Source organism: Chiloscyllium plagiosum, chromosome 26 (assembly GCF_004010195.1).
Source record: "Chiloscyllium plagiosum isolate BGI_BamShark_2017 chromosome 26, ASM401019v2, whole genome shotgun sequence".
In the NCBI taxonomy this organism is placed as follows: Eukaryota; Metazoa; Chordata; class Chondrichthyes; order Orectolobiformes; family Hemiscylliidae; genus Chiloscyllium; species Chiloscyllium plagiosum.
In genome coordinates, this window is record NC_057735.1 from 34,312,978 (window position 1) to 34,335,540 (window position 22,563).

General features: G+C 40.2%; 1 protein-coding gene across 7 annotated transcripts in view; it reads left to right on the top strand.

Annotated features, from left to right (window-relative positions):
• Nucleotides 1-22,563, top strand: part of LOC122563239 (synaptotagmin-B) — a 640,974-nt gene that overhangs the window by 423,344 nt on the left and 195,067 nt on the right. The window lies entirely within an intron of this gene.

The following is a 22,563-nucleotide window of genomic DNA, read 5'->3' on the forward strand; positions in this document are numbered from 1 at the left end:
CCAAATTGAAAACCTGTTTGAGCTAGTCTTTCAGAACATAAAGTGTGATGCTATTTATTATCTGAGATTTTGCCTGAAGTTCCACATCCCCAGAACGATAGATCATCAGCTTTTTGCAGAGACAGGCGTAAATAGAAGAACTCTCTGTCATGTTGGACATTATGCATAATCAGTCTCATAATGTTCTTGATTATATTCATCTATGTCTCACAACTCGCATAATCCATTACGGCTTCAGTTTGGGTATAGATTCAGTATATCTCTTGCATATGTGTTGCACTTCCAGTTGTTTTGTTGTTTTCCCATTATCAGAACTTTGGTAAATGAGATGTGTTATTTTTCCTTGCTCTTTGAGAACTTAATACCATCATTTCTTCCTTCTATAAATTCTCAATATCCCACTGGCCACTGATGTCAAATTTGTCAGAGCTGGAGTATATATTCATTTCACAGGTGCAGAATTTCTAGACTTTGACACCAGTGATAAAGTTGTGAGGTGATTGCCTAGTGGTATTATCACTGGACTGTTAGTCCAGGGACCCAGCTAATATCCTGGGGACCTGGGTTCAAATCCCACCACAGCAGATGGTAGCGTTTGAATTCAATAACAAAAAACTGGAGTTAAGACACCAATAATAAAACATGAAAAAATGTGTTGCTGGAAAAGCGCAGCAGGTCAGGCAGCATCCAAGGAGCAGAAGAATCGACGTTTCGGGCATAAGCCCTTCTTCTGCTCCTTGGATTCTGCCTGACCTGCTGCGCTTTTCCAGCAACACATTTTTCAGCTCTGATCTCCAGCATCTGCAGTCCTCACTTTCTCCTAACCAATAATAAAACTGTTGTCCATTATCAGGAAAAAAATCAGTAATGTCCTTTAGCAAAGGAAACTGCTATCCCTATCTGGTCTGCTTTCTGGGCAATAAATGCTGGCCTAACCAGTGGTGCCCTCATCCACTCAATGAATATAAGAAGAAACTCCCAGAAACAGGGCATCATTGATTGTGCTGAAGTAGTCATCAAGGCACCTAGTCAAAAATGCCAGCATCCCATTAAGAATTTCTTTAAAATCCATGCGGCCTTGGATATTCCACGTATTCCGAAAGGATGGATCCTAAAAGACGAGGGATATCCCTTGATGTCATGGCTACTCAATCCTCTTGAAAATCTTGATAGAATCATAGGTGGTGCAACCAAAGCCATGTAGTTACTCAGCAAACTGGGAACATGACTTTCTGTTTCATGATCACTTTCCAATACCCTCCTGCATTTGTTGCTGTTGTTGTTGTGGTCTCTGCACTTTCTAATAACATTGAGGACAGTGAGATCCCAGAAGGACAGAGGTCATTTGGAAAGCAATAGATGCTGAGGGAGGAAGAGGAGGCAGAGCAAGATGATACTGAAGAGACAGGTGCCATACTGTTCAATGAGACAGTCTCATCTTGTCATGCTATGGGAAGGGAATCTGCTTCCTCTTCCTTGTCGCCTTCGATGTGAGATGTGATCTACAATAATGAAGCAAGAGATGCCCTAGTCTTCGTACCAGACCTGCAGCTCCCCTTTGATATCCAGTTTTACTCTCTGCATTCACCTTCACCAGAACCAATCAACAGCTTTCTCTTTCAGAAAATGCTGCCTTAAGAAATTTAAATCAGCCTCACACTTGATCTACTCCACCTCTGCCACCTCCATTGGTTCTAAGTGAGCAAGAAACCAAAAACATCAACCCCAACTTCTGCCTCCTGCTTCTATGGAAAATATTCAACGTTTTTTGAAAATTGAGAAGACAAATGAAATGTTTTCATATATTTCAAGGAGAATGGGATATAAAAATAGGAGTCATTTTGCCACAGTTGTACAGGACAGGGGTGAGTCCACATCTAGACTATTGTGTACAGTTTAAGTCGGCTTATTTAAGAAAAGACATAATTGATTCAAAGCTGTTCAGAGGGGGTTCACTCATTTGATTCATGGATTAAAAGGGTTATCTTATGAAGAAAGATTGAACAGGCTGGGCCTGTATCCTTCAGAGTTCCTAAGCATAGCAGCTGATCTTATGTAAATATATAAGATCCCAAATGGACTTGACAGAGTCAATGCTAGAAGATTGTTTCCCTTTGTAGCAGAGGTTGGAACAAGAAGACACTGTTTAAAAATAAGATATCTCCCATTTAAGACAGATTAGGGGATTTCTTTTACCTTCAGAGGGTCATGAGTTTGTGGTGTTCTCTTCCCCGGCACAATCATTGAATACTTTTAAGGCAAAGACAAGTAAATTCTTGAATAATAAGGGAGTCAAGGGGGAAAGACAGGGAGACAGGAAAATGAAATGTCGGCCACCATTAGTTCAGTCATGTTCATGTCAGGCCACTCTCAAGGGGCCAAATGGCTTACTTCCGCCCCTAACTTGTATTCTTATATACAGAAAAGGGACCTTTATATTTCTTTTCTTGAATTTTATCAAGAATCAGAGAAATAAAATGGATAGTATATTGCAAAACAGAACACAACATTTTATATATTATCATGCAGAAATATATTGTCTTGATAATTAAGCCTCACTGTTTTTTCATTCTCAAAAGTGTTTCAGTACTTCACATTAGTAATTTCTAAATATGGTTCATATAATTACAGTAAGTCATTTTATTATGTTATATATGGGATTAATTGAAGTAATATATTGAGGAGAAGACAACTGAAGGACAGAAAATTGCTGTGAGGAATGGTAGGTTTGGAAAGCTCTGCACTTTGTTGAATTTAGCTTTTGCCTGAGCAATGCAATCTGCTAAGTGATATTGGTGATTGTCATACATTATTCATGAATGTACCAGTAAAACCTACTTTACCAAGCACTTTTTTTGTGCAAAGGAGAAACCATTATTGTTAAAGGCAATAAGATATGCTTAATACTAATGTCCATAACTTACTAATGTTCCATCGGATAGGTTTTAGGATAATGAAAAATGATGTTGGAGCATCAAGACAAATGTGCAACAGTAAAGAGTTGATTTTTCTGTTGGAATCTTGGAAATTAGAAATTTTATCCCGAGACGTTCAATATGGAGAAATCTGTCCAATCAATTTACACTACTGATATGCCTTGGGACCTGAGGAAGTCCCCAAACAAAATGTAACTGCTGTACTTACATGTGGAATTTTAAGCTTCTGATTGAACAGATTCCTCTCTGGTTGGTTAGAACTATGCAGGAGTTTTGGAGTGTTTGTGCTGAATTTACCTTGATTTTCATTGATTTTAATTATACCAGATCTACAATTTGATTAGGCATGAAACTGTAACTAAACTGGAATGTCAAAGTATTGCAGCAATCATAGCAATGCTCATGCCTCTTATGTTCACCCCCTCCCTGTATAGTGAACACTTCACAATATTCTGCTCCACATCCTTGCCCCTGGCCAGCATTCACCTCCTTTCCACTCCCCATCCCCACCCTTCTGTACCATATGTACTGAGCACCCCATCCCTTACCTAAACATGTGAACCACAGAGAGTGCTATTTTGAACCATGGATAGTTGAGGGATGAGGATTGTAGTATTCGTGAAGATGAAAGCCTCTTCCTGGACTGGTTTGAAGGGCCTATTTGATTTGCGTTTGTAGAGAAGAAACCACTAATGTTCTACCAAGAAGAGACTTGTAAAGTAGACATTGTTTATTGCGTGAAAGCAATTAGCTTTAAGAAACATTATTACATTTCATATAATTACTATGACTACAAGGAAACTTGTTGATATAGATCAGTACTCTGAGTTCCTAAGATGTTCTGCCTAATCCCAACCCAAGGTAGTTTACTATCATCAGATTGAGTGGTGTTTAATGGTCTTTTCAAAATAGCTCTCTTTTTGTAAACTTTTGGACAAAGTTCTGAAGGGGAGAATTAATTTCTATTTCGAGAGACCAGGTTTGATCAGAGGTAGTCAGCATGGCTTTATTAGTGATGTAAAGCCTAACAAATCACTTCAGAGATAAGTTTCTAACCAAACAATAACCCTACCGTCTGCATCCTACTTCTGTGGGTAAACTTCAACCATTCGTTTCAATTGAGAAGGCAAATAGAATGTTGTCCTATATTTCAAGGGGAATGGAATATAAAAATAGGAATCTTTTTGCACGAGTTGTAAACAACATGGTTGAGGCCACATCTAGAATTGAATGTTTCCAGGGGTTGACCAAGCATGTAGATGACAGTTGTGCAGTTGATGTAGTTTATGTGGATTTCAGTAAAACCTTACACAAGGACCCACACGGGAGATGTTAAAGAGAGTGAAAAAAACATGGGGTCCAGGGTAACTTAGTAAGTTGAACCCAAAGTTAGCTTTGTGGCAGCAGACAGAGTATGGTGGTTGAAGGTTTGTGTGACTGGAAGCTGGAGTTCAGTGGTGTACCACAGGGATCAAAGCTGAGTCCCTTTTATTGTTTGTGATATGTATTTTGCAGAGGACACAAGGGTTGGCCAAGTGGTTGACAGTGAAGAAGGTGGTCCTGGCTTGGTCAGATAGGCAGATCAGTGGCAGATGGAATTTAACTCTGATGAGTGTAAGGTGATGCTCTTTGGAAGAAGTAACAAGACAAGGGAATAATCAATGAATGACAGGACACTAGGAAGCTCAGAGGAACAAAGGGATCTTGAGAAGCTTGTCCACAGATCCTTGAAAGTGGCAGAGCAGGTTAAAAGGGTAGTTAATAAGGAATATAGGACACTTGCCTATATAAGTCAAGGCCTAGGTTATAACAGCAGAGAGGTTTCTTAAAGCTGTATGGGACTTTACAACTGTAATATTGTGTGCAGTACTAGTCTCCACAGTATAGGCAGAATGTGATTGTTGGAAGGGGGTGCGGAGGAGATTCATCAGGATGTTGCCAGGAATGGAGCACCTCATCTATGAAGAGAGGTTGGATCAGCTCAGGTCATTTTCTTTGGAGCAGTGAAGTTGAGGCAGGATTTAATAGAGGTGGATAAGATTGAGGGCAATGGACAGGGTGGATAGAAAGCAACTATTCATCTTAATTGCAAGGACAATAACAAGGGAACACAAGATGAAAGGTGGGATAGTTATTGAAGACTTCAATATGTGTTTCCCACCAGAGGGTGGTGGGGGTGTGGAATTCATTTCCTGGGAGGGTAGTTGAGGCAGGGAACCTCATAAACTTCAACAGTACTTGGATGAGCATTTGGATGAGAGTTGGTGCAGCTTTGGCAATACAGACTCAGTGGACTGAAAGGTCTGTTTTATACTGTCTGATTCTATGATACAAAACTGGAAGGTCAGAGACGTGGGGTGAGAGAGTGCGCTGAACACTGGGACAGAGGGAGGTATGAGAATGTTATCTACAAAGGGATGCTGAATGTTGTTTGGGTGTGCTGGGGTTTATCATTAATGAAGTGCTGGCATGAGATAATTAATTATACACAAATTTTGAATTTTATTTTACTGTGAAACAGAACTGGAAATGGCTCAATGAAGATCAGCTCTGGGACATATAAATTCTTAAAATAATATGGCTTCCCCCAGCTATCCTACACCATGAAGGAATAATTGGATTCAATTGATGCTCTCCATTCCTGAAGAAACTGAGGATTCTAAGTCTCAGCCAGAAGTATGGAGCTGGATCATGGCACAAAACTATAAGATTGGAGTGGGGTATTCTACTTCTTTGGAAAATTCAGGCCATTAAGTTTTGACTCAGGATTTGGGAACGTGAACCAATATTGTTTTATAAACCAGTTGTTTTCTTCCAGAATGGTACAACATTGTTGTACATTTTGCTGTGCTCTTAGCAATTATTCACATTTGGCCTGTGATAAATTTGGAATAAGAACAATAGGTAACCTTAATTCAGTTGAGCTGTTGAAGAAAAATGTTTGTATTAACATAAGAAGATAAGAAATAGGAGCAGGAGTACATCATCTGGCCCATCAAGCCTGCTCGGCCATTCAATAATATCATGGCCAATCTTTTTATGGACTCAAATTCCCTTACCTGCCCACTCACCAGAACCCTTAATTCCTTTACTGTTCAAATATCTATCTATCTTTGCCTTAAAAGTATTCAATGAGGTAGCCTCAACTGCTTCACTGGTCAGGGAATTCCACAGATTCACAACCCTTTGGGAGAAGAAGTTCCTCTTCAATTTAATCCTAAATCTGCTCCCCTATTATCTCCTACCATTACACACTAAATGATATTAATAAGCGGATCTTTCATTCTGAGGCACAAACTTTGAATTAGCATTCACAAATGAGATTAAAAGATCATCACTCTGTAATAGTTCAGTGAAATAAATGTAGTGAATTTGAGCAGCTTAAATTTTGTTCCTAATAATTACTGATCATAGTTTAATGCTGGTAGGATAGTTTGCCTTGGAATAAAGTTGGCTAATGTACACATTTTTACATTGTAAAGAGTGTGCTATGAATCCGATTAGGGACTATTTATGTTGACTCTAGAAAAAAAATCAATTTCCCAGTGTCAATCTTTCTGAAGACAAAATGGAAATATATGTCTTTATTTTTTTCTCATTAGTACTTCAGCTACAGATAACCTCCATTTGGGTGGGAGTGTGAGTGGGAAGAGAGAGATTGTTCAGTAAGCTCATTGGTGATATGTTCTGTTTCATCCAATACTTAAACCGTTAAGCAGTTGCACTATTCAATACTATGACAACAAAATTTGAAGGGAGCTTAGTCATTGCTCTGCTATAAGTTTGACATTGACATACACACATGGTGTCAAACCTGTATGACTCAAACTAGAATGTACTGCTTCAGAATAAGACAGCATTCCGAATAAAGGGGCAAAAAAAACAGCTTCCTGATATTTAGATGTCTGTTGATGCAGTATAATGTACATTGTACAGAGAATATAAGTATTGTACTCAGATCACTTGTTCTGATATCAGTTTAGTATTCCCTCTCATTCATTCAGCTGAATACTGTACTATCTAAAATAGATTAATTTAACATAAACATCGGGCAAATAGTAACATCTGAAATATGAATCCCACAATGACCCCTTTTCTCCTTCAAGCCTGATGCTAAGACTGGTTGAAATTTACTTACTGATGTTATAAAACCTTCAAAGGATTCAAAACATTTTGTTGAAGAATTTACTGACCTCTCATCATTTCTCTATATTGAATTGATTTTGTCATCAGTGCAATAAAACTACTGGAGTGGCACTGGGTGTTGGAAAAAGATCCATCTAAAAGTTCTGCTTCAATGCCTTCAGAATCAACCCACTTGTGTGCAAATAAAGATTAGAGGAAGCATGCAGAATTCATTCAACTTGCCCAGTTTATTAAGGTTTAGTCAGGAGGAAAGAATCTACCTCAAAACCGAAGATTAATAAAGCAATTTATTTCAGACTGTGATAAATTCATGACCAGCAGTTCAATATGTTGACGTATTAAGCATCTTGGAATATTTCCAAAACTAAAGACCAATTATATGCAAGTTGCTGTTTATCTGTATCATTTTGTTGATTTTAACTTCAAAGCCTGAGTGTGGCCTAGAGTGGGAGAAGATAAGGTGATGGAAACAGTGTTGAGGGTGGGAGGTGAGCACACATGTCTTTGGTGAGAGATCTAGTCTCTCCAATACCATTTCTCACCTGATGATGGCTAAAGGCAGTACAGTAGGTTAGACTAGATTCCCTACAGTGTGGAAACAGGCCATTTGGCCCAAAAAGTCCACACTGACCCTCCGAAGAATAACCCACCCAGACCCATTTCCCTCTGACTAAAGCACCTAACATAATGGGCAATTTAGCATTGCCAATTCACCTGACCTGCACACCTTTGCATTGTGGGAGGAAACCGGAGCACCCGAAGCGAACGTACGCAGACACAAGGAGAATGTGCAGACAGTTGCCCAAGGCTGGAATTGAACCTGGCGCAATGAGGCAGCAGTGCTAACCACTGAGCCACCATGCTGCCCATTTATTTCAATCTCCACAATAATCAACTTCTAGCCTCTGTCAAAGAGAGCCTGTCATGATAATAATACTGGATTGGTCATGTTTTGGAGACACAGGGCGAATCCCACAATGGCAGATAGTGAAATTTGGGGCTTTTGTGGTGCAGTGGTTATGTCCCTATCTCTGAGAATACAATAATAACACTGAAAAGATATGACTCTCAGAAATCCGGGATTGGAGAATGTGCTCTTCACTTGATTTTGTGGAGGAATCTTAAAGCTTTGCAACACAAACCAATGATTAGAATTTTAATGCTAGCAATGATTGTTTATCCTAGTTGGGTTGTGTCCTAGTCTCGTCACAATGACTTTGCAACTCTATTGCAACCACACAGAAAGCAGTATAAACACCATAGCTCAATGCATATCGAGTGAAAGATGCATGTGCGCACACAGCAATTGTACAAAATTCAGTAAGTCAATTTAGTTCCTTGAAATTAACATTAGATTTCAATTAGCTCCAATTGTTCAAGTTGATCTATTTTAGCAGGGGTATTCAAACTGAGAAACATTGGTAAAATATCTCTCAAAGCTCAGGTCATGTTATCCTACTCAGTTGTACATTGTTTGCTAGTTTACCTCATTATAATTTTTTTCAGGATTGAAAGGGAACACTTTTAGTGCTGACTAAATAAATCCTTAATCAGAAATCCGAGATGTGCGCAAATTGTTGAGAAGGCGGATTTGAATTTTGTGTTTCCACAATGTTCTTTATTATGCATCTATGGGTATAAATTATTTTGGTTGTTCTACTGATCAGAATATCAGTCAAGATTTTTTCAGCTGTATCACCTGAACTCAATCTCCTCCATTGCTATTAAAGTGTCAAGTTCCTTATTTCTTAAATGACCGTTTGCTCACAAGACTTAATCAATAGTCATTTCTGTGTCATCTAATCCAATACTACACTTGATTCTTGAGCTGTTGGCTTTTAGGTATGTGTAATTTCTGCTCTTGCCTTTGGTGAAGTGGACTGGCCAGTGTTATAGTGTCTATGTAATTGCAGGGTATTCACATTGCTAAGGTAGCATCTAGATGGTATAAGGCCATTTACCTGAAGGTGAATGTCCATGCATTAAATGAAATCAAATTGATTTGATGGTGTGGTCTGCAAGGATCAACTAAACTAGCCCAAATTTCATGTTCTGAATGAAAACAAGAATATGTGTCTCTTCCATTAAAAGCCTGATTTCCATGTATTCTTTCCAAAGTGAATATTCACTGCCATTTCACCAAACAGGAATTCCCTGTGTCTGTCACAATGATAATGTCTGCGTGCATTCTTATAAGACCTACTGGCTCGTCTGTAAAGGGTTCTATTCAGATAAAAGTCTAGGTGCTCTTCTGCAGTGCCACGCTATCCGTCCCACTTGATGAAGCTTGACACTGTTATCAGCCTGTATACTGTAGTTGTTCCATTTTTCTGTGAGATTGTTTGAGTGTACATCTGCCAAAGTTTTGTGCTTCACTATTATTTTGCAAGATGATCCTTATAATACAAGCATATTTAATAAATGCTACATGAAACAACTAGTATAATAGGAGAAAGTGAGGACTGCAGATGCTGGAGATCAGAGTCAAAACGTGTGGCACTGGAAAAGCACAACAGGTCAGGCAACATCCGAGGAGCAGGAGAGTCGATGTTTCAGGCATAAGCCCTTCATCAGGAACGTTCCTGATGAGGGGTTTATGCCCAATACGTCGACTCTCCTGCTCCTTAGGTGCTGCCTGACCTGCTGTGCTTTTCCAGCACCACACTTTTTAATTCATAAAATAGTTCTGGATGTAGGTTTGCTCGCTGAGCTGGAAGGTTCGTTTTCAGATGTTTTGTCACCACACTAGGTAATATCTTCAGTGAGTCTCTGAATGAAGCCTGGAGAGTGAAGTATAATAATGCCTATATAAATGAATTGATTTCATTTTATTGTATTGATCTCAGCAAGCTTTACAGCTCCTCCTTGGAGTGGTGCTGCATCTTGCTAACATGTTGTGACCATTACATTATGCATTTAACAGAAATGCACTGTGTCCTATATTTATCCTTATAAGCTATAACCGCAAAAGAGTTAATGAAGTCCATATTGTGATAAATATTGCATAACAACTGAATAGTTTTCATTGTGAATCATTAATTTTATATTAAATGTGATAGTATAGATATGGGCTGCACTTATTGGTTCATTTAGAAAATCCATTGGAACCAACTTTACTAAGTATTGAACAGTCCCAAAGCAGCTGTTGATTCTTCTCTGGAAAGCAATGCATAAAACTCCTCTTTACACTCTGCTTTAAGTGCAGCTCTTTTAGATTTCATGATCAAATAAATGAGTATGATCTCACGCAGAAAGCCTGTCAAATGTGAACTCCAAGGTTTCATAAACTGGCAAAACATCTGAGAACTGACAAATCATTATAGTTCTCTCCTTGTCCTGGTATAAGACGAGGAGATTAACAGCTCACTGGTTTCTGAGTGATATTACTTTATTGCTTTTATAAACCCCCCAATTGAATACAGAGTCTTGAATTCAGGAGTGGACTGGTTATTCATGCACAGTTAACAGTTTCAGAAGTTTTGACGCTCCACACCTTTTTACAAGGAGATAAAGGAGACCAAAGTGCTATGCCCTACAATGATAGTAAGCATGACAGTGATGGTGAATTGACATTGAAGTCCATGGAAGTAAAAATAAGAAGTGATGTATAATGGTTATCTGATCCAACAGTGACTCATCTATACTACTGCTTAAAATAAACTTTCGCCTCAGGTTGCACTCAGATTTCCACCAGTGAAAGAAGGATAAGCAACCCAATCAGATCTAAGGATTCAGCAGGAAGAATTAAATGACCCCAAGCATTTTGATAAAACTGGTATTTTTAAAAATGCACTGCTTTTGAATGTGCAGGGTGACTTACAAGCATCCTTGTTGGGAAATCTAATTGATTTTACTGCAAGGAAGCACAAGACAGTTTGTTTGATTGTGGGAATAAAATGAGAGCCTTTCTAATTTGTTAAAATATAATCAGATATAATTTTCAATACTACGTTTTGCTAAATTGCAGCTTATTTTTTCAAAATTTTATGATTTAATTTTATTTTTCCTTTTTAGTTAGAACTGGGCAAGAGAAGCATATGGATTCAGGTTATACGAGTAGTTAGATCCTTTGTCTTCAAGGTACTTAATGTACATCATCAACTGTAATTGTGTTATGTTCACAAGTTTCTTGTTATACATTAAGGGACATGCTGTCAATGTACCTTTAAGTGACATGATATGATCCCATCATTATATCATCGTATGTGGCCTGATCATCTAAATGTCTCAGACATCATCCTAACATAAGTGATCTTAAATAACTATTTGCTTGATCTTTCAATACCACATTATCCAAGCCTAGTCTCTTTTATTATGATGTGGACATGCCAGTGTTGAACTGGGGTTGACAAAGTCAGAAGTCACACAACACCAGGTTGTAGTCCAACAGGTTTATTTGAAATGACAAGTTTTTGGGGCACTGCTCCATTACCTAATGAAGGAGCAGCGCTCCGAAAACTTGTGATTTCAAATAAACCTGTTGGACTGTAACCTGGCGTCATGTGACTTCTGACTTTGTCCTTTATTGTGAGGATAGCTGCACTGGGTAAAGGTAACTTGCTAAATGGAAAACGCACATCATAATGTGTAGAAAAGCTTGCATTAAGGCCAAAGAAATGATAAAGGCAAAAGTCCTTGGCCTGGATACCAGCATGCTAGACCTCCAGTTAGGTAGGATGGAGGATACTGAACTTGGATGTTGTGATGTTTTTAAAATCTAAGTAATCAGGCTATATCCTATAGAGTTTGGATCTGTCACATGAGGAAGAACACCAGAGATGTATACAATCATATGAGAGGCTTGAGGAATATTTATGTTTTCTCCAAGGCTCTACAGAGTAATGTATTTCTCAAATATTCTTTTGTAAACTGTTACACAAATACTGCATGTATTAAATCTAACTTTTTATGGTTAAAACCATAACATACTTTCATGGAGTCAGCGTTGACTATTGAACAGACAGTCCAAAGACTTTAAATTTTAGTGCCAAGTGCAACCAAGAGTTGGTTAATGATTATTGATAGACTTTGGTGATGTATGTTGAAGCCTAAGATTGACATAATTGACACCACATAGCTGGATAAGGAAGGAAACGTTAGGAGAATACAGTACATTGTGACCTAGCAGTAATAATTTGGCAAAATTCATCAAGGATGGTGGAATTGTGCAATTTTACAAGAGCACAAGATAATAAGTTTGAAAAGTAATGAGTAACAGAAGAATAGGTATGAGTTTAATCTAGTCTACAAGGCGACTTGGATGATAGGAAAAGATGGTAGGAAAGAGAATTAATGTGGAAAGCTTCACTTCAGCTGATGCAAATCTGCATGGCTCCTTGGGACAGGCAGAATTTCAATCCATCAATGCCCCTGATATCAGAAATAAAATGCTCAAGAGCCAGAGAGTCGTAGAGGTTTACAGCAGTGAAAGAAAAAGAACGAATTTTCATTTATGTGACCTCCATGTGATCTACCCAGAGGTCTGGGCCCAGTCAGAAATAAAAATTACAGCATCTTGAATCTTTTTGGTGCAGTTCAGGCCAAACATATAAACATCTCCAGCTGCTGGCATCAACAGCAGTGCTAGTGGCTTACCAGCTGCTTTCAGCAAGTCCCCAGTACCCAATTGATCTATTCGGCATTCCAATTGTATCCACATTGATATGGATACCTGCCTGCAATACTTTAGTCATGTTGCCTAGACATGACCCTGATACACTAGCAAGATAAAGAGCAAAAACCATCACTGCCCACTCTGCCATGTTTCCAAGTGTGAAATATTGTTAAAAGTTTGTGGTTTCCCATCTATTAGTTGGTCAACTCGCCTGTTTTATTTTGCAAATAAAAAGTACAGCTCTGAAATCCTGCCACTTGGAATTGTGTTTTGTATACTGTAGTTAAAAATTCATTATAGAATACTGGAAAATATGTACCATATTAATGTAAATATTGAGAAATATTATCTAAAGCAAAGACTTCCAACAGTGCCACATTTATTTATTTCTGTATTTTTTGTAGTCACATTTATTAGACTCTCTGTGAGCAATGCCCTGAATCTACAAATGTCCCAAATGTTTTGAAATGTATTTAAAAATTCATCCATTTGAGGATATTATAAACATATGGCATTTCTCCAACATATCTTTTGTGTTTTGCTTCTGCTGTATTAAGTCATTGAAATACCAATGATGTCCCATCATACTGATGCTAAAGTGAGCCGAAGATGCTTGAAATGGCCTCCTTCCTAATAGTTACTTCTTGTGTGTAAAACCCTTTGTTGTCTGCAGTAAGAGAGGAATATTCAACAAAGTTTTGGAGGACCCGGTGCATGAAGTGAAAATAATTTATTAATAAAGTCAATCAACCATTGTCCTTTAACTGTTCAAATGACTTCAAGATAATATAAACCTATAGCATAACATATGATTTTCTGTTTTATTTTTAATTCACTTATGGGATGTGAGCATTGCTGGCCGGGCCAAGATTTATTGCTCATCCTGAGCTGACCTTGAGAAAGGTGATGTTACTAGCTGCCAATACACTAAATGTAGTAGTGTCATATAATGTTGGTGCACATTGTGAATATTTGCACTCCATGCACCCTTACATTCCTACCATTTGTTTTAATTTCTTACAGTGACTTTGCAAACTTTCTTATGACACATGTTTCTGTCTCTTGCTGACATCAGCATAAAATTGAAGTTAGTTATCTCACTGTTATTACAAGAATGTGGTAATAGGGGGAAATCCAAAAAAAAAGGTAAAAAGAATGAATACGGAGCTCGACTATTTAGGTATCCAATCAGAAACAGTTTAATACACAAAGTGGAAACCAGAATCCTATCCTCAAAAGACTGTAAATGCTGAATGAAGTGAAATTCTCAAGACAAAGATCAATACATTTTGCTTTGTTTCTTTGTAAGTCCATCAAGGGAGATTCAGCAAAGACAAGTAAATGGAGTTCAGTTACAAATCAGCCATTATCGAATTGAATCATTCAGAGGACTGAATAACCTACTTCCACTCCTACAACAATGTAATTAGTGTGCTTTATAAATGTTCATTTTTGTTTTATAAATTAGAGTGGCTGCTTATAAAAGTTAAAAATCACACAACACCAGGTTATAGTCCAACAGGTTTAAGTGGAAGCACTACTCCACAATCACCTGCTCCTTCATCAGGTGGTTGTGGTGTACAAGATCGTAAAACACAGAATTTATAGCAAAAGTTTACAGTGTGATGTAACTGAAATTATATATTGAAAAAGACCTGGATTGTTTGTTAAGTCTCTCATCTGTTAGAGTGACTATGTTGGTTTCTGTTCTTTCATATGGAAATCGCAGAACCTTTTAAAATTACATTCTCAAGTGAACTTTAACAATTGGTGTCATGTCAGCCCAGATAATGTGAGGTGCCCTGTGTGAGACTGTCTGTGCCATAATGTTCACACTGATTCTAATCTAAAAAAATGATTTACAGAATCCTATATGGATTCATGCAGTTTTTGAGCAAAATAAAATGTAATTCTGCAAGTACACATTCACCCTACAAACTTCTATGTGTGTGTGTATGCATGTGGGTGTGTGTGTGTGGGGGGGAGGGGGGTGCGATTTATGAGTGTCTCTGAAAGAGTGTGTGGATGTGTGTGAGCGTGACTGTGAAGGGGTATAAGTCTGTGAGAGGGTGCATGTGAGTGTCGCAGTGTATGTGTGAGTGTATGAGAGAAGCTTGTATATGAGAGAGAGTCTGCGTGACTGAATGAGTCTGTGAGTGTGTGTGTGTGTATGTAGGAGTGGCTGTGTGTCTGGGCCTGTGAGTGTGCATCTGTGTGTTGTTGCCTGTCTCAAAGTCCACCTTGGAGGCCGGTCACCTGAAGGTCCACGGTTGAATGCCCCAGACCGGTAGAGTGTTCTTCGATGGGGAGGAAATACTCCTGTCTGTTGATTATTGTGCGGTGTCCATTTGTCCATTGTCATAGCACGTGCTTGGTCTCACCAATGTACCATACCTCAGGACATCTTGCCTGCAGTGTATGAGAGACAACATTGGCTGAGTCACATGAGTACCAGCCATATACATGGTGGAAGGTATCACCATGTGTAATGGTGGTATCCGTGTCAACACTCTGACAGATCTTGCAGTCTCTACTGTGACAAGATTATATGGTATTGTCCTGAAAACATGGTAGTTTGCCATAAAAAACTGGGCAGCACGGTGGCTCAGTGGTTAGCACTGCTGCCTCACAGCACCAGAGATTTGGGTTCGACTCCTGCCTCAAGCAACTGTCTGTATGGAGTTTGCACATTCTCCCGTGCCTGCGTAGGTTTTCTCCCACAATCCAAAGATGTGCAGATCAGATAAATTGGCCATCCTAAATTGCCAAGTCAGGGGTAAATATAGGGTAGGGAATGGGTCTGGGTGGATTACTCTTCAGAGGGTTGTTGTGGATTTGTTGGGCAGAAGGGCCTGTTTCCATACTGGAGGGAATCGAATCTGAACTGCTTGAGGTTTGGTAGTTGTTTAAAGGCAAGAAGTGGAGTTGTGGGGAAGGTCTTCGCGGGGTTCTCATCCTCAGTGATAATGTGTTGCAGGCTGCGAAGAACATGGCAAGCTGAAAAACTATGCCATGTTCTTCGCAGCCTGAAACACATTATCACTGAGGATAAGCACCTCGCGAAGAATTTCCCCATGTCTCCACTTCTCGCCTTTAAATAACCACCAAACCTCAAACAGATCACTGTCTGTAGCAAACTGCCGGCATTCAGGACAACACCATACAACCTTGTCACGCTGCAAGACGTATCAGAGTGTCGACACAGATACCACCATTACATGTGGGGACACATCCCCCATGTACATGATAGGTATTCATGCGACTCAGCCAACATTGTCTATCTCATACGCTGCAGGCAAGGATGCCCTGAGGTATGGTAAATTGGTGAGACCAAGCAGAGGCTACAGCAATGGATGAATGGAGACTGCACAACAGATAAGAGTGTTCCCTCCCAGTTGGAGAACACTTCAGCGGTCCAGGACATTTGGCCTCGGACCTTCGAGTGACCGTTTTCCAAGGCGGACTTCAGGAAAGGCAACAACACAGTGGCTAAGCAGAGGCTGATAGCCAAGTTTGGTACCCATAGGAATGGGTACCATTGGGTTCATGTTACACTACAGGTGACCCCATTGCAGTATATATACATGCGCACAGACATGCACATGCACAGACACACAGATGCACAAACACACAGACACACTCCTACAGACCCATACACTCACGCAGACCCTCTCTCAAACAAAAGCTCTCTCTCATACACTCACACATACACTGCCACACTCACACGCCACCTCTCACAGACTTATGCCTCTTTACAGTCACACTCACACACATACACACACTCTCACAGACACTGATAACCTCCCCCTGCCGCATACACACCCACTTGCACACATACACACACACACACATAGAAGTTTGTGGGGTGAATTTGAACTTGCAGAATTACATTTTATTTTGCTCAAAAACTGCATGAATCCATATAAGATTCTGTAAACCTTTTTTTTTAGAAAAAGAACCAGTCTGAACATTGGGGCACAGACAGCCTCGCACAGGGCACCTCACACCTTCAACGCATTATCGGGCCGACATGACACCAATTGTTAAAGTTCACAATCCGTGTGTCTGTGCATGTGCATGTCTGTGCGTGTGCATGTGTATATATAGTGCAATGGGACCACCTGTAGTGTAACATGAACCCAAGGGGACCTGTTCCCATTCACTTTAAAACCTCTGCAATTTACATGTGAAAGAACTGAAGCCGACATGTTCATTCTAAAAGGTGAGAGACTTAACAAACAAGCCAAGTCTTTTTCAATACATAATTTCAGTTACATCACACTGTAAACTTTGGCTATAAATTCTGTGTCTTACGATCTCATACTCCATAATCGCCTGATGAAGGAGCAAAAGCTAGTGCTTCCAAATTAACCTGCTGGACTATAACCTGGTGTTGTGTGCTTTTTAACTTTGTACACCCCAGTCCAACACCAGCACATCCACATCATGTTTATAAAAGTAACAACAAGGTGAGGGTAGTTTATTTTAAAAAAAGGTCTAATTCTGTAGAGTGGGTTGACCTGAGCTTTAGTAGTATAGCTTAATACAAAATGGCCAAAGTACCAACAAAATATAATCTTACATTTTGATTTGAGGGATAAATGGAAAGAAAATTGGTATTTATCACAGTTAGAAAGAACACAGCTCAAATTTCACAGTTAAATGCATATAAACACTTCTCTTTTCCTGATCTATTATTCAGTATTGAAGTAAACACTGCAGAGAATGGTGATCCATGAATGTAATACTGATTAATGTTCTTTCTGTCAAGTTGGAGGATTTAATAGCAGAGCAATTTAAATAATATCTTTTCATTTCAGATTTTTCTAATCCATTATAGCTCATCAACAAGGTTATTTCTTGTATCTTTTAAACTATTGTCAAATTATAACCATAGTCAGTGACTATATTGTTCTAACATTTGAAAAGAAAGAATCAGAATTAGTATTTTTAGGTTGTGACCTTTTACCTCTTATTTTCTCTCAGACATTGCTATACTTGCTGAATATCTGTTTATATTTCACATATCCAATATCAGCAGAAATTTACTTTTGTATAGATTCTGCTAGTTTTGTATAGATTCATCTAGCTGTCTATCTATTATTTAAATATAAACTAGCTAACTGCCTAGGCTATAAAATTTGGCACACTCATACCTGCAGTTTTCACTATGGAAGCTAATTAGATACAAAAATGGCATCTGCACCACAAAGACAAACTTCTGACACAGCACATTCCATATGTCATCTTTCAGAAATATGCAGATCATGATGTCGGTCAGTATGTATGCCAGCTCTTGTGCACAGATGTGCAACCTCAGATAAAGACTCAGATGGCACTGCCAGTGCAGTGAAGGTGATTGTGACCCTGAATCTCTTTGGGCAGGGGTCATTTCAGGGTAGATGAAATGACATGTGTAATATCATGAGGATATCATCCACTGTAGCATACGAGCTATGACTGATGCTCTTTAAGTCAGGAAAGAGGAGTCATAGCTTTTTCTGACCAGAGATATGCAGGTGGAGCATGTATGTGGCTATGCTTGGATAGTGGTATTTCCCACAGTGCGGGGTTCCATTGACTATATTCAAATGACTTTAAGGGAACAACAGTTAAATGCTGAGGTGCATCAAACCCACACAAATTATGACTCAATGAATGCACAGTACAGAGGTACTCAGCACATTTGTGTCTGCTATCCTACTATTAGTCTTGATATTTTCATTCAGTGCTACTCATCAAGTAAAGCATTGAGATCTAGAAGCAAAGATTACACTGACAGGACTGCTCTAGAGGAGCTGTCTAATACTCACCTGAGAGAATATCTTGACTCATCTACTGCATTCCTCATGACCCGAACTAGTGAGGATACAGCAGTTATCAGCATGGTCATGATGGACAGCTCAGGAGGAGGAAGAGGAGCAGGAGTAGATGGAGTGGACATAAGATGCCAAAGGACACCCTATTGTCAGGTGGTTGATATCCATCTCATTCAACTGCTATTTCACTCAGCACAAACCTCAACTTCCCATTGTGCATTGGTCATGCCCTTAATGTCTGTTTTATAAAATTGCAATTGTGGTCTTAATCTGGAGAACATGTGAGAATCATACCTCGGGTTAAGTTGAGTACTATTTTCCATCTGCCATATTACCACTGCAATTTGAGATGCTGACAGGTATAACACTACGGAATGGTCTCATCTGACATAAGACAGCCATTTACTTGATTGCTGATATGAAGTAATTACTTTGTGTGGTCAAACAAAGGCATTTTAAGCCAATTGGTTACCTAGCACATTACCTGTCTTCAGATTATGACTTTGAAAGCTACCATTCCTCAGGGAACCACCAAAGCATTCATGGTAACAATGCTACCACACTACCAATTCATACTATTGCTCTCTATCAGATCACTCCAAATTTTATACAAAAATAAGTGATGACCTTTTTATATTTCCTTTGCCACTGCCTACCCGTACATTTGTGTCCATTGCAATGTTACTATGATGCTCAGCATGGCTAGTGGACATCTGTTGACTTTCATTGGAGGAAACTACAAATTGTCTTGCAGGGTGATCTTGCAGAGTTCTGGATCTGGAAGTCTCTGTTTTCGACTGCATCCTGTTATTGTGCATGGCAGCCCTTGGCTGGCCCTCAAGCAACGACAGGGACACAGGAGAGTGGCAGTGGTGGTAACATAAACCTTGTCACTCTGAGAAACGATAGCAAGTTCATGCTTCATCACACCCTTGTGACTCCTCGAGCTTAGAACCTTAAGTATCTGAGTAATCTGCTGCGCTAGAGACCACTGGACCACAATGAGATCCTTCAAACCCCTTTTGAGTACTGGTATATGCAGCTATTTTGATAGTTTATTGTCTCTGCATGGCAAAAAATCCTGAGATATCAGATTCACAGTCACAGTCAGGTTGCCACCCCACTCCTACCTTTTTTCCTTTAAGATAAATAGAATGTAGGGAAATAGATGGTGACATCTTGAAAAAGACCCATATTACAGAGGAGGTGGTGCTGGATGTCTTGAAATGCATAAAAATTGATAAATCTCCAGGACCTGATTAGGTGTGCCCTAGAACTCTGTGGGAGGTTAAGGAAGTGATTGCTGGGCCTCTTACTGAGATACTTGTATCATCGATAGTCACAGGTAAGGTGCCGGAAGACTAGAGGTTGGCTAAAGTGGTGCCACTGTTTAAGAAAGGTGGTAAGGACAAGCCAAGGAACTATAGACCGGTGAGCCTGACGTCAGTGGTGGGCAAGTTGTTGGAGGGAATCCTGAGGGACAGGATGTACATGTATTTGGAAAGACAAGGACTGATTAGGGATAGTCAACATGGCTTTGTGTGTGGGAAATCATGTCTCACAAACTTGTTTGAGTTTTTTGATGAAGTAACAAAGAGGATTGATGAGGGCAGAGCTGTAGATGTAATCGACATGGAATTCAGTAAGGTGTTCGACAAGGTTCCTCATGTGAGACTGATTAGCAAGGTTAGATCTCATGGAATACAGGGAGAACTGGGTACATTTGGGTACAGAACTGGCTCAAAGGTAGAAGACCGAGGGTGGTGGTGGAGGGTTGCTTTTCAGACTGGAGGCCTGTGACCAGTGGAGTGCCACAAGGATCGGTGCTCGGTCCACTACTTTTTGTCATTTACATAAATAATTTGGATGTGAGCATAGAGGAATAGTTAGTAAGTTTGCAGGTGACACCAAAATTGGAGGTGTAGTGGAGGGCGAAGAAGGTTACCTCAGATTACAATGGAATCTTGATCAGATGGGCCAATGAGCTGAGAAGTGGCAGGTGGAGTTCAATTTGGATAAATGCGAGGTGCTGCATTTTGGGAAAGCAAATCTTAGCAGGCCTTATACACTTAATGGTAAGGTCCTAGGGAGTGTTGCTGAACAAAGAGACCTTGGAGTGCAGGTTCATTGTTCCTTGAAAATGGAGTCACAGGTAGATAGGGTAGTGAAGAAGACGTTTGGTATGCTTTCCTTTATTGGTTAGAGTATTGAGTACAGGAGTTGGGAGGTCATGTTGCAGCTGTGCAGGATGTTGGTTCAACCACTTCTGGAATATTGCATGCAATTCTGGTCTCCTTCCCATCGGAAAGATGTTGTGAAACTTGAAAGGGTTCAGAAAAGATTTACAAGGATGTTGCCAGGGTTGGAGGATTTGAACTATAGGGAGAGATTGAATAGGCTAGGGCTGTTTCCCCTGGAGCATCAGAGACTGAGGGGTGATCTTATAGAGGTTTACAAAATTATGAGGGGCATGGATAGGATAAATAAGCAAAGTCTTTTCCCTCAGGTGGGGGAGTCCAAACGTAGAGGGTATAGGTTTAGGATGAGAGGGGAAAATATATAAAAGAGACCTAAGGGGCAACGTTTTCACTCAGAGGGTCATACATGTATGGAATGAACTTCCAAAGGAAGTGGTGGAGGCTAGTACAATTGCAACATTTAAAAGGCATCTGGATGTGTATATAAATAGAAAGAGTTTGGAGGGATATGTTCCGGGTGCTGGGCAGGTGGGACTAGATTAGGTTGGGATATCTGGTCAGCATGGACGAGTTGGACCAAAGGGTCTGTTTCCATACTGTACATCTCTATGACTCTTTGACTCTATATAGCAGGAGATTCCAATCGTAACTGGCCTGACATCTAACAGGTGCTCCATCGTGCAGGATAAAGAGCAAATCAAAATATATCCCTTTTGTATCAGGCAGTGTGTTGTGTTCTGTGATTTTAAATTGCCAGTAGTGCAGCCAGACAGTTGGATAGCAGTTGTGAAAGAGTAAGTATATAATCTAAGTGTGGGGTGGGGGTGGCAATGATTAAGTCTTTCGGGTGCCAAGTGGGAAGAATTGCCAGTGTGCAGGGGACTAGCATGCCAGTTAACTGGTGAGGTGTTTAGTGTAGGACAGGAGGGCCGGCAGTGGTGATAGGTTGAGGGATGTCAAGGCCATTGGGTGAGAGAGTTGTCTGGGGTATGGGCAAGGGAGCTGTCCAAGTCAGCCAGTAAGGGGGTGGTGCGGCCTCTGGAGCATAATGGGGGTGTTGGGGCCAGTAGGGGGTGCTGCTGGGGCTGGCAGGTGAGGCAGTTGGCATGGTCAATTGAGCAAGAGTGTTAAGAGGTTGGGATTAGAGGTGAAGTAGGTAGCTGGTGATGGGATGGTGTTATCTGGTTCAGTGTGGGTGAGGTTGACATTGTTTTGAGGTAGTTCTATCTGGCTGGTTGGTGTGAGGGGTTAATTATCAGGGCCGCTGGTGGTTCTGTCTGGCTGGTTGGTGTGAGGGGTTAATTGTCAGGGACCCTGGTGGTATAAGACATCACAGGAGCTCTAGATGGTACAGGAGGATGTGATAAGTTATAGGCCCACCTTAGGATTTAGACTAACCTTTTTCCAGTGTAATTATAAATATAATGGAAGCAGAACCCTCCAACATCAACGAGCTTAATTGGAGGGTTCCATGCATAGGGGAATGTCCTTCAGGATCTTTTCCAGGAAATTCCTATAGAGTTTGTTTTGTCTGGGATTCTGCAAGAGTCTTGATGCCCAAATCCGGTCTATGCTGTTCCATCTGGCTATTGGAACATGTGAGGAGAAAGTGAGGACTGCAGATGCTGGAGATCAGAGCTGAAAATGTGTTGCTGGAAAAGCGCAGCAGGTCAGGCAGCATCCAAGGAGCAGGAGAATCGGTTTCGGGCATGAGCCCTTCTTCTGGAATGAGGAAAGTGTGTCCAGCAGGCTAAGATAAAAGGTAGGGAGGAGGGACTTGGGGGAGGGGCATTGGGAATGCGATAGGTGGAAGGAGGTCAAGGTGAGGGTGATAGGCTGGAGTGGGGGTG